The sequence below is a fragment of the Rhinolophus sinicus genome, linkage group LG05, assembly GCF_036562045.2.
Source record: "Rhinolophus sinicus isolate RSC01 linkage group LG05, ASM3656204v1, whole genome shotgun sequence".
In the NCBI taxonomy this organism is placed as follows: domain Eukaryota; kingdom Metazoa; phylum Chordata; class Mammalia; order Chiroptera; family Rhinolophidae; genus Rhinolophus; species Rhinolophus sinicus.
Window position 1 is genome coordinate 119,189,968 of NC_133755.1, and position 12,597 is coordinate 119,202,564.

At 36.3% G+C, this 12,597-nt stretch overlaps 1 long non-coding RNA gene across 2 annotated transcripts in view; it reads right to left on the reverse strand.

The window, feature by feature from the left end:
• The window catches only part of LOC141571680 (uncharacterized), a 50,204-nt gene that overhangs the window by 13,768 nt on the left and 23,839 nt on the right, over nt 1–12,597 (reverse strand). The window contains exon 1 of one of the 2 annotated variants that reach the window (XR_012496656.1): nt 285–484. The exons of the other annotated variant lie outside the window; for it this stretch is intronic. This is a non-coding gene — a long non-coding RNA (uncharacterized LOC141571680). Of the gene's footprint in view, nt 1–284; nt 485–12,597 lie in introns of those variants that run through there. 2 annotated transcript variants of the gene reach the window in all.

Consider the following 12,597-nt stretch of genomic DNA (forward strand, 5'->3'; position numbering starts at 1 on the left):
GCTTTTGTGATAGCATTGCAATACCTTATCTCAGTTAATTCATACCATAGAACTGACTGGTATTATTATAGATAAGTAAGCTGAGGCTCTGTAAGTAAAATTAGGAAAATTGTCCAAAGGCATGGCAGAAATGGGTTCAAACCAATTTTCACACTCTGTAACTAGGGGAAATGAGCCTGGAAAATGATGGACTTGGGTTTCTGAAGAGAATCTAGACCTCCCAGGTTAAGAAAAACTTCCAAGGACAGCGCAATTGTGATGGAGGCAAGTTGGAAATACCTCACCTGTAAGTCGGGCCAGGTGCAGAGGCGGAGCCACACACAGCTGGGTCTGTGGGCCAGTTGTTGAGTGTGTTTCCCGAGGCATTCAGTTTTCAAAAAGGAGGCTTGAGGGAGCCACTGCAGCCATTGGAAACTTTTATTTTCATTTTGTTTCTCATTGTTGAACGAAAGAAAAGGAAGGAAGGAAGGAAGGAAGGAAGGAAGGAAGGAAGGAAGGAAGGAAGGAAGGAAAGAAGGAAGGAAGAGGAAAGGAGTAGCCTGTCATAACTGCACTGAGATCTAATTTCTCCCACAAAATGCCATTTTATTTGATTAACTAGAAGAGTGTGGTCAGCATGTAGAAGATGAAGAAATTAGGCTTACATAACCCAACAGGAACACAGTCCAGATGGGATTTCAAAGCGCTTTGGAGTAGGACAGGTGAATGAACGACACATGCCCCAGAGCCAGTGCCCTCTGCACCCACAGACTCACCAACCTGACAGCCCATGGAAACTGTCTGTGCACTGACATGTCACACATACCACACACATGGATGGATGTGCCCCAGGCAGCCACACAGCACTGGCAACTTTACACATCTCTTGGTTAATGACCCTTTAGATGATTCTGCCATTGATTACCTAATTTGGAAATTAAGATAAATAATGCACATATAGTAATAAGAGTTCCTGCTAAGTGCCTTTGATATAATAGTTTCAATGAAGAGCCCTCCATGGTAAAAAAAAAAAAGATGCCTAAAGTCACATGGACATTGAGCCAATGAGGCTCCAGTCTATTTTATCCCAAATACTGAATAGTCTTTTACTCTGTGAGATGGTATTAAAGTAACATATAGCATGACATTGTAAATCAGAAGCAAACAGAGTCAAATACACACTGGGATTAGTTAGAGACACCAAAGGTTTAATGTCAGTGACTTTAACATATCCTGACAAATCCCCTTAACGGGACCAAGCTTGCTGCCTGTGGTATGTGGGAGCAATGTATTTTCCCAGGTACTGTGTGAGTAACACTGGCCTGTCACATGCCTTCTGAACCATGTGGGGTGTTTTCATTAGCACACAGATGCAGATCTCCAGCCAACACCAGGCTTTTTGTTTACTTTAAAGGAAGTGAAAAGTATAAATGTTTACCAAATCTGGACTAGACTGCCTAGTCTCCAAATGAATTTGGTTGTGGTTCCTATTGTTTTCTTAAATGTATTTCAACATGGCTAGATCTATTTTGGATAGAAAATAGCAAGATTCACTTGGATACCTTTTCTCCTATGCTCTGAGCCTCCCGAGGAAATTGGCAGAAATCTTATCAATGATGGTGACTGTGTAACATCATCCATATATAAAGTATACAGTTATATTTTTAAGAAATACTTTTTAAGGCAAGTGATTTTTAAAAATATTGTCCCCCAGAATCTTCTCTCCTCTACTAAAACTAAACAAAACAAAGTAACATTTATGTAAAGATTAGGCATTAGTGGAAACAACTGGAGAGCATTTGCTGGTGCCAGGCCTGATATCTGGAGCATTTGTTTCCTGGAGAGTGTGGTGAGATAAAGTGAGCACTTTTATCCTCGGAATCCAAAATACAGATGCCTTAAAATCCTGCTTCAATGCAGAGCTTAATCAGAGATGGATTTGAACTGTGGAAGCACAGATCGTTCATAACAAGATCTTTATATATATATGATTGGCTATATTTAGCACGTACAGTGCAGCTCAGTCTATTTGCATTCTCTGGGTGTTATAAAAATACTTATGGACCTTTCAAAGCAGTTACATATATATTTGAACTCTGAAATTCCAAATCCAAAAATATATAATATATTCTACATTTAAAAGTTTATGGAGCATTACAAGTAGACATTACTAGCTTTTTGAGCTTCTCTGCCCTAAAACATTGCACTAACAGTACACCATAAAACCGAGCCAATGGTTTATCTGTTTGATGCTAGTCAATAAGAACTATAGTAGGTTTTCTTCTCTTTTACTTTTGATATTATTTCAGCTTAAATTTACTATTTTTTCTGATAAGTGGAAAATAAGAACACTTATTTACGGTGGCCAAGACATGGAAGCAACCAAAGTAGCCTTCGATAGATGATTGGATAAAGAAGACGTGGTATATATATACACAATGGAATACTATTCTGCCATAAGAAAAGATGAAATAGTGCCATATGCAACAACATGAATGGATCTTGAGATTATAATGCTAAGCAAAATAAATCAGAAAAAGTTGAGAACCATATGATTTCACTGATATGTGGGATATAAAACTGAAAGCAACAAAGGAACAAGACAAACAAATAAAGAAACAAAAACTCACAGACACAGACAATAGTTTAGTGGTTACCAGAGAGTAAGGGGGGAGAAGGGTAATAGACGAGGGTAAACAGGATAAAATATATGGTGATGGAAGGAAAACTGATTCTGAGTGGTGAACACACAATGTGATACATAGACGATGTATTACAGAATTGTACACTTGTAGCCTATGTAATTTTACTAACCATTGTCACCCCAATAAATTTTAATTTAAAAAAAGTACATTGTTGGAAAAATGTAGAAAATTATAAAGAAATCAAAATCACCCGTTATTGCAGCCCAGCTATAACAAACTGTACTGTTTTGGTCTATTTTTGTTTAGTCTCTTGTCTATGTTTTATGAATGCATATGCATATCTAGATATTTGTTTACTTACAAAGTTGAATTCATACTTAAATACTTTCTGTCCCTGATTTCACTGAACATTATAAAATGAGATTTTAACACGTCATTAAATATTCTTTGAGCACAAAAGTTTTAATGGCTGCATAATACTATCCTTTAACAATTTTACCTTGTTTCCCCGAAAACAAGACCTAGCCAGACAATCAGCTCTAATGTGTCTTTTGGAGCAAAAATTAATATAAGACCCGGTCTTATTTTATTATAAGACCGGGTCTTATAATAAAATATAATATATAATAAATATAATATACATTATATACATTATAATAAATTATTTACATTATGTACATTATAATATACATTATAATAAAATAAGACTGGGTCTTATATAATATAATATATTGTAATGTAATATAATATAATATATATAATACCAGGTCTTGTATTTATTTTTGCTCCAAAAGACGCATTAGAGCTGATTGTCTGGCTAGGTCTTATTTTTGGGGAAACGTGGTAGTATTATTGAGCATGTAGATTGTTTTTACTTTTTGTATTATGAATGATACAGTAATGAGTGTCTTGATGCATAAATTTTTATCAGAGCTCTGATTATTTTCTTTAGATAGGTTCAAGAATTAGAATTGTTAAGTAAAATATAAAAGTAAAACTTTTTTAAGATTCATAATATATTTTTCCTTTATTGTTCTGAATGAATGTGCCCTGGTAAATTGTATAAACTTCACCACCAGTTAAAAAGAAGTGCCTACCTGATATCTCACCACATGCTCATCCATACTTACTTATTAGCATTTAAAAAACAGTTTCCAGTTTGATGTGCAAAAAATATCACCTCACTGTTACTTTAATTTGCTTTTCTTTAAAACTAGTTAAAATATACATGTAAAATTTTGTAAGTGGAAATTTGTATATTTTCTTCTAAAAATTGTTCATTTCCTTTGCCCACTTTTCTATTTTTCTTTTAATTTATTTTTTATTTTTGTTTTTAAATAGATGCTCATTATAAAAACTTAAATAAAATTATGAACAACAAAAATATTAAACTTACCTTCCAATTTCTGCCCACTTCTCCCCAACAGATCCTGTGTGTTTACGTATTTCTTATAGATAGTTGCTTTTACAAAATACATAGATAGGCATATATACACATCTGTAGGTTATTTTTCTTTTGACATAAATTAGATCATTTGGTTTTTCACTTGAGTATATCATAGATTTATTTACTTGTCAGTACTCATAGATATTCCTTACTCATTAAAAAAAACACAAACTATAGCATTCTGAAATTTGGGTGTTGTGTTGATTAGCTTATTTTACTATTTATTTGTATACATCCTTATACATACATTTTTATGGTCATCATGAATAAGAGGCTCTGGCCTTTTCTGTGTGCCTTTCCTCAAACTGAATGTCAAATATGTATTTAATTTCCATTAAGCCTTTTTCTCAGGGAAAAGGCTTTTGTCCTGCTGCTGAAAACACAGTTCTCACCAACTAGTTAGAAGAGCCCAGGGCATAATAAGGTGCTCTGATGGGCTCCATTCTCCATGCTCAGAAATGCTAGTACAGGATTCCTAGAAAAGCTGCAGAAGATGTCTGACAGCTTTCTCCCACCCCCATTCTGAAATCAGAGAACATCATCATAGCTATTCATGGCTCTAGCAGGCAGGAGAGGGGTGAGTCACCATCCTTCAGTCAGTCCTCTGCTGAAATGGTGGCTTAATGCTTGTAGCTATTTAGCAGGTTGCCACTGGCCATACCTACAGACTAGACTGGCCCTGTGCCTATTCTAGGAAGCTCCAAGGACAGCCCCAAGAGCCTGTGCAGCTAGTAGGCTCTTAGTGTCTACCTCCAGGAAATAGCTTAAGAGGTCCAATACTTCAAGAGGCCAGTGTAGGAAGAAGCTGCCAGGCTCGGCCCCATTTAATCTCTTGCCTCTGAATGTTCTGACGAGACTGCTAGTAGAACTGGCACAGTCACTTGCCTGATCTGTCTCGGGTGAGCATTGTGGATGGATGCTATTATGCAGACCCATCGGTCCCAGTATCTTACTCCTAGAGATTCTGTGAGAGGAGCATACAAAACCTGCTCATTCATCCATTCATTCATCGATTATTAAGTGTCTCCAAAGTTTTGGTTTCTGGTATCTTGCTGGGTAGCAGAGACATCATGATGAAGAAAGCATAATCTTTTCCCTCAGGTTGCTTGCTGTCTATCAAAAAGACATAGATGGAAGTGAATAAATGATTATAAGAACATGTGATTAGTGCTAGGCCAGAAAAGTATCCAGGGTGAGGAAGACACAAATGAGAAGGTCAGTTCTTCTTGCTTGGGGTATGAGGTGACAAGGAAAGGCTTGATAGAGTCAGTGCTATTGGAGCTGAGTCTATTGGTCTTTCCAAACACCTGCTTCTTGTGCATCCCTAAAATTACGTCTGACACCAGAACCATCCATTAGTGTCCAACAGCTGAGCAAAGTCACCCAGTGCCCAGGATTGTGAATACACTTACAGCCTATGCAGAAGGCCTCTTCAACTAGAGACAAGGCCAAGCCTCGTAACAGTGTGATCCCTCAGGGTCGAAGATCCAGCCCTCAGAGAGGACATGGCTTTGAACACACAGCGGAGTTTCATTTGGCCTTTGTCTGTGTTTAAATTTCCCATAAGCAGAAGCTGAGACAAAGCTAAATCTTCAGGAAAGGCAGAGTAAAAAGCAGACTTATTGTGTTTAATTTCATGATAACAATATCTCTAGTTCCTCCCAGGTCAAGGATTAAAGAGGGAAGAGCAGTGTATAAACTCAGCTGTCGATTCAAAAGGCCTTAGTTCCACTGTCAAGGTGGAACTAACAGTAAGAGAGAACCAGAAATGGGGTGTAGAATAAGAACCCGGTCAAGGTGAGGAATTTCTCAAAGGGAACAATCTCCAGTTTTATTTTATGAAGAAACTATGGTTATTTAAGAATTTAAATAAGTTGGATCCTCACTAATAAAATTCATTCTATGCTTTGAATAAATATTTTAACAAATTAAATTCAAATAATTAAGTCTAATATTATGGAGCAGACATTCCTGGAGAGTAGAGTCTGGAGTCTATTATTTCTCACAGAAGGAATACTACCACACACACCCCTCCTTTGTCTGGTGACAGAAACCTCTGATTATATATAAAGTCAGCATTGGAGGCAGACAGATATTCCTGAGGGGCCCAGAACCCCTAGATCTTTAAGTAAGACCTTCACAGCCTGGAACAGCTTCGGCCAACAACAGAGACAAGAGTATTCACACCTATTCACACCTGCTTTGTCCTGATGAGCCCAGTTCAACCCCTGCCCACTCATGATCACTGAGGTGTTTAGAAGCCATCCTACTGTAGAGTCCCTTAGAAAATGGTGACCCCTTTTGGAGGCAGCAACAGGCCAATCGATGCCCTCCCTCAGAAGCAGTATGGCCTTGTAGTTGAGACATAGGTACCGGCCTTGATTGAGCTAAAATCTCAGCACCCTCATTTACTGGTTGTGGGACCTACAGTTAAGTTGTTCAACCTCCTAGTGCCAGTTCCCTCATTTGTAAGATGGTGATAAAATTATTATGAAAATACACTGCTAACTCTGTCCTCAGGATTGTGAGACTGCAGATGCATTTGTGATTGAACAGTTTCTTGCTCTTCCTGTAAATTCTGGAAGGGTTGGATATCCATAGTAGCATGTCACTAAGTGTGTTTCCCCTGTTCAGTCCAGGGAAGAGAGCATTAGGAAAGCCCCCAGTTTTCTTCTGAGTTGTATTTTCATAAATGTTTAGGATTCTGGTTTTTAAAGTCAGAAGTTTGGAAATTTTTGCTCAAGATCAGTTCCTCAGTAGCTGTGTCTAGATAATATAACCTGATGTCTGGTGTTATGAGCTTATATATGTTCATAATGTTTATATAAAAACTTCTCTTTAAATAGGGATTGACTTGTTAAAATATGAGGAGGTTTTTAATTGCTTAAAATGTTCACTCAAAAAATTAGTTAACTTCGTTACACGAAACTTTGCTATGATATTATATTGTCCTGAAGTCCTTATACACTTTCAAGTGATGTAAATGTAGTAGAAACAATATATAAATATTATGTGTTACCTAAAAGTTTAATACAGATCCAGTAAATGATTTTATCCAGTGTATCATTATTACTATTGCTCCTATGACAATTTAAAAATGGGTGGGGATAGTACAGGTGAGAAGATTTCCGAACATTGCATAGAACTGGAAGTCCATATCATGTATAGAATTCCTCATCTGATTGATATTGATTGCCTTTTTCACACCTAAAACATTTAACATGGACAAATGTGTAAAATGAAATTCTCCTCAGTAAATATTTATGAGCACCTATTGGAGTTTAAGCATTGATTTAATAACTAGAAATACTTAAATGATCTTTCTAGAGAGGAGTTCATGTTCTGCCCAGGGAGAAAGGCCTGGATAAACAATTAGGTATGTACCAAGAAGTGGAAATGTCATGCGAGGAGGAAGAATAAGGTACGCTGTCCTGAGCAAAGGGAATTTGGGCTGAACCTTGGGATCTGAGTAGAAGTTTAATAACTTAGTGGGTGGATGAGAGTAGTGGTAGAGGGATAGCAGAAGCAGGGTTTTAAAATGTTTGATAAACAGTAGTTCTTCCTCTGTGGTTGGAGGAGATAGATGGGAGAGGGACTCGAGATGAAGTTGGAAAAGAATCCTGGGACCAGGATGGAAAGAGCCTCCAGAACTGTATTAGTTTCCTTTTATTGCTGTAATTAATTGTCATACACTTAGTGGTTGGAAACAACTCAGGTTGATTCTATTACAATTCTGTAGGCCAGAAGTCCAAAACAGCCTTATGTGGCTAAAATCAAAGAATCTCAAGGCTGGTTCCTTTTGAGGCTCCAGGGGAAAAGCCATTCATTTCCCCTTCCAGGTGCTAGAGGCTGCCTGTATTCCTGGGCTCTTGACACCTTTCTGATAGCACTCCAACCTCTTACTTCCATCATCACATCTACTACAGATATGCCCTTGTCTCCCTCTTATAAGAACTCTTGTTATTATGTTGGACCCACCCAAATAATCCAGGATAATCTCCCATCTTGTAATCCTTAATCACATCTGCAAAGTCCATAACATAGTCACAGTTCTAAGGATTAGGATGTGGCAATTTTTGTGGGGGTCGAGGAGTGCATTATTTTGCCCATCAGAGGTATCATGCTGTTGAGTGTAAACTTATTTATAAGACTATCAAGAACTATTACAAGTTTTGACATGGTTGAATGACTTCATCAGATTTTCATGTTAGAAGATAGCAATATCTGTAAGATAGAGACAGAGACTTTGGGTGAGTCCAGCTTGGAGATGGTGAGGACCTGAATTGGGAGGAGACAATGTGGATAGAGAAAAGGGACATAAAACAGTCTTAGCAGAATATAAATATTCAGTAACTGTGACTATGAAAGTTTGACTATTTTGTTCTTTTTTACCCTTTTCTTTGCTGAATTAGAGGGGTGGAATTTAGTTATTTCTTATCCCCTGGGAAGGTTCAAAGACTGAGCCTTCTATGCTCTTGGAGAAAGGGATTTGACTATTTTTGGCTGCTTTTGATTTAGGCTCTAATGACAAAAGGAGATTTGACTTTGGGTGATAAAAACAATGTATATATAGATCGTGTATTACAAAATTATGTACGTCAAAGCTGTATAATTTTATTAACTAATGTCACCCCAATAAATTTAATAATAAAAAAATGGAGATACAGAGCTGCCAGAAAACAAAAGATAAAATGGCTACAGGAAAAAGGAAAATGGCTACAGGAAATCCTCATACATCAATAATCACTGTAAATGTTAATGAACTGAACTCACCAATAAAAAGGCAGAGTATCAGATTGGATCAAAAAATAAAAACCAACCACATGATGCCTTCAGGAGACATATCTCAGCTGCAAGGACAAATATAGTCTTAAAGTGAAAAGGTGGAAAATGATACTTCAAGTAAATAGCATCCAGATAAAATTAGCTGTAGTCATACTTATATCTGACAAAATAGATTTCAAGTCTAAAAAAGGTAATAAGAAACAAAAATGGATATTTTATAATAACAGAGGGGACAATACATCAAAAAGACATAACACTTATCAATAAATATACATCCAATCAGACAGCCCCAAAATATGTAAAGCAACTACTAATCAAAATAGAGAGAGAGAAACTGACAAAAACACAATTATAGTAAGGGACCTAAATACTCATTGACAGCTATGGATAGATCATGCAACAGAAAATCAATAAGAAGATATAGGCCTTAAATGACATAGTAGACCAAGTGGACATAATCAACATTAAACAGAGCCTTTCATCCAAAAACACAAGATTATATATTATTCTCTAGTGCACATGGAACATTCTCAAGGATACACACCACATGTTAGGACACAAAACTAGTCTCAACAAATTTAGGAAGATTGAAATCATACCAAGAATATTCTATGACCACCATACTTTGAAATTGTAAATCAGCTGCAAAAAAAAAGTGGAAAAAATGACAAATGTGTGGAGAGTAAACAACATGTTACTAAAGAGCAACTGGGTCAAAGAAGAAATTTAGGGGAGATCAAAAGATACATATAGATAAATGAGAATGACAACCTAACATATAAAAACTTTGGGGATATAAAAAAAGAAATAATAAGAGGGAAGTTTATGTCATTACAGGCCTATCTCAAGAAACAAGAAAAATCCAAAATAAACAACCTAACAGTACACCTTAAAGCACTAGAAAAAGAAGAACAAATGAAGCTCAAAGTCAGCAGAATGAAGGAAAAAAAAATCAAAAAATCAGAGCAGAATGAAATGAAATAGAGAACAAAAGATTTTTTAAAAAGTAATACAACAAAGAGCTGGTTCTTTGAAAAGATTAATAAAATTGACAAACCTCTGATTAGACTCACTAAGGAAAAAAGAGAAAAGACTCAAATAAACCAAATCAGAAATGAAAGAGCAGAAATTACAATGGACACCACAGAAATACAGAAGACCATACCAGAATATTATGAAAGACTATATGCCACCAAATTCAATAACCTAGAAGAAATGGACAAGTTCTTAATATATATATATAACTTTCCTAGACTGAATCATGAAGAACTGGAAAATCTAAGTAGACCAATCAAAAGGTAAAAAAATGGAAACAATTATCAAAAACCTCCCAAAAAGTAAAAGTCCAGGACCAGATGGCTTCACTAGTAAAATTCTACCAAACATTCAAAGATTTAATACCTATCCTTCTCAAACACTTCAAAAAAAACCCCAAAAAAACCAAAAACAAAATTGAAGACAAGGCAATACTTCTTGACTTATTTTATGAGGCGAACATTACCCTGATACCAAAACCTGACAAGGATAACACAAAAAAAAGAAACTACAGACCAGATGAATCCAGATGCAAAAATCTTAAATAAAATACTAGCAAATCAAATACAACAATATATTAATAATATAATACATCATGATCAAGTGGGGTTTATTCCAGGGGCATAAGGATGGTTCAACGTACACAAATCGATCAATGTGATACACCACATTAACAAAATAAAGGGTAAAAATCATATGATCATATCAATAGTTGCAGGAAAAACATTTGAAAGACACAACATTCATTTATGAAGAAAACACTCAATAAAATGGGTATAGAAGGAAAATACCTCAACATAATAAAGGCCATATATGACAAACCCTCATCTAATGTTATACTCAATAGTTAAAAATTGAAAGCTTTTCTTCTAAGATCAGAGACAAGAATGCGACTCTCACCACTGTTCAACACAGGACTGGCAGCCCTAGCCAGAGCAATCGGGCAAGAGAAAGAAAAGGCATCCAAACTGAGAATAAAGACGTTAAATTGTCACTTTTTGCATACATGACTCTTTATATAGAAAACTCTAAATAGTCCACAAAAAAACTATTAGAAACAATAAATGAATAAAGTTGCAGGATACAAAATCAATGTAAAAAAATCCATTGCATTCCTATATACTAACAATGAAATTTCAGGGGGAAAAAATTCCTTTAGAAATTGTAACAAAAAGAATAAAATACCTAGGAATAAACTTAACCAAGGATGTGAAAGACCTATACACTGAAAACTATAAGACATTATTAAAAGTAATTGAAAAAGACATAAAGAAATGGAAAGGTATTCCATGTTCATGAATAGGAAGAATCATCAGCATAGTCAAAATGGCCATATTACCTAAAGCAATATACAGATTTAATGCAATCTCCATCAAAATTCTAATGGCATTTTTTAAAAGAGAACAAAAAAATTATCAGATTTGTATGGAACCACAAAAGACCCCAAATAGCCAAAACAATACTAAGGAAAAAGAACAAGGCTGGAGGTATCGCACTCCTTCATTTCAAATTATACTACAAAACAACAATAATCAAAACACCATGGTATTGGCAGAAAAGCAGACACACAGACCAGTAGAATAGAACTCAGAGACCAAAAATAAACCCACATATACATGGGCAAATATTTTCAACAAAGGAGCCAAAAACATACAATGGAGAAAAGAGCACCTCTTCAATAAATGGTGCTGGGAAAATTGGAAAGCCACATGAAAAAGAATGAAAATGGATGCTATTTATTTATCACCATACACAAAAATTAACTCAAAGTAGATCAAAGACCTAAGTATAAGACCTGAAGCAATAAAACACATAGAAGAAAACATAGGTACTAATCCTTGGTATTCTCAGAGAGGATTTTATGAATTTGACTTCAAAGCAAAGGACATAAAAGCAAACTTAAATGAATGGGACTAAGTCAAAATAAAAGCTTCTGCACAGCAAAGGAAACCATCAACCAACCAAATAGGAGAAGATATTCACAAACAATACCACTGATAAGTGCTTAATTTCCAAAATATATAAAGAACTCATAAAACTCAACAACAAAAAAATAAACAACCCAATTAAAAAACGGGCAGAAGACCTGAATGGATACTTCTCCCAAGGAGACATACAAATGATCAACAGATTATGAAAAGATGATCAACTTCACCAGCTATTAGGGAAATGCAACTCAAAACCATAAAGAGATACCACCTCACACCTGTTAGAATGGCTATTATCAATAAGACAAGTAATAACAAGTGTTGGAGAGGTTGTGGAGCAAAAGGAGCCCTCACACTGCTGGTAGGAATGTAAATTGGTACAGCCACTATGGCAAACAGTATGAAGGTTCCTCAAAAAAATTAAGAATAACGTCATGAAAATGGCGGCGTGAGGTGAGCCTCTGTAAATCTCCCCTGGAATTTACAACTAATCGAACAACTATAACTCCACAAAGGACTCCCTCCCTGCACAGCAGACAGGCAAGACGAAGAGGCCCACTACTGAATTCACCTAAAGGTGGGCGAATCGTGTGAGCAGGGAGACGGGAAGGGAGAAGTGCGGTGACGGAGCTGTGCAGGTGCAGGATGCAGACCTAGCTCAGTGCTCCTAGCTCGCTACATCCCAGAACTACCGCAGCTGCAGGAGAGGGAAGAACTCGGACTGCTAGGGCTCTGCTTATGGCCCACAGGGCTGAGGGGACAGCATATAACACGGCTG